We start from the raw sequence: 559 nt of genomic DNA on the forward strand, positions 1-559 counted from the left end.
GTTCCCTTGCCGGTCTAGGAATGGTAGAACGATGGGTTCGATGACGGTTTAGATGTACCGTGCACTATTCAGTGTCCCCTCGACGATCACCAGTGGTGTACGGCCAGTGTAGGAGATCGCTCCCCACACCATGATGCCGGGTGTTGGCCCTGTGTGCCTCGGTCGTATGCAGTCCTGATTGTGGCGCTCACCTGCACGGCGCCAAACACGCATACGACCATCATTGGCACCAAGGCAGAAGCGACTCTCATCGCTGAAGACGACACGTCTCCATTCGTCCCTCCATTCACGCCTGTCGCGACACCACTGGAGGCGGGCTGCACGATGTTGGGGCGTGAGCGGAAGACGGCCTAACGGTGTGCGGGACCGTAGCCCAGTTTCATGGAGACGGTTGCGAATGGTCCTCGCCGATACCCCAGGAGCAACAGTGTGCCTAATTTGCTGGGAAGTGGCGGTGCGGTCCCCTACGGCACTGCGTAGGATCCTACGGTCTTGGCCTGCATCCGTGCGTCGCTGCGGTCCGGTCCCAGGTCGACGGGCACGTGCACCTTCCGCCGAC

Source organism: Schistocerca piceifrons, chromosome X (genome assembly GCF_021461385.2).
Source record: "Schistocerca piceifrons isolate TAMUIC-IGC-003096 chromosome X, iqSchPice1.1, whole genome shotgun sequence".
NCBI lineage: Eukaryota > Metazoa > Arthropoda > Insecta > Orthoptera > Acrididae > Schistocerca > Schistocerca piceifrons.